The sequence below is a fragment of the Octodon degus genome, unplaced genomic scaffold (genome assembly GCF_000260255.1).
Source record: "Octodon degus isolate 3935 unplaced genomic scaffold, OctDeg1.0 scaffold00015, whole genome shotgun sequence".
In the NCBI taxonomy this organism is placed as follows: Eukaryota; Metazoa; Chordata; class Mammalia; order Rodentia; family Octodontidae; genus Octodon; species Octodon degus.
The window spans coordinates 9879565-9880069 of NW_004524591.1; positions in this window are offsets into that span (position 1 = coordinate 9879565).

Genomic DNA, 505 nt, shown 5'->3' on the forward strand with positions numbered 1-505 from the left:
AAGCCATACAGTTATATGTACAGACAGGCAAGGCAATGATCCTGAGAATCTCCAGAAGATTTTTGAATCTAGCAGATATCTGGAAAGATTCTCACACTGATTAACTATATATACTGATACCTGTGAACTAAGCAACTGCACTGAAGATGGTAATCTGTAATAGTGGTTTCATGTTTGGAGTGCCTGTCATTCTGGTCTTCTGTATACGGGCTGCTTGTCATGACATGCCAGTTGCTGATATGCTGTCTCTTGGGTAGATTGTTGTTTAAAAAGAAGGGAGTGGTGAATGAAAGCAAGAGACAGGAAAAGGAATATTGTGGGACTGTCCTGCTTCAAGGTTGTATATGGTTAGTTTTTTGGAGTTATGTGTAAATATAAGAAGTATATAATTCTTTATGCCTATTTTTAAAATATATTCTAATTTTTAAATGTTTTTTCATTATATTCTGTAGGGACTTAAATTCAACATATCAATACTTGATGAAAAATACCTGTTCCATGTTAT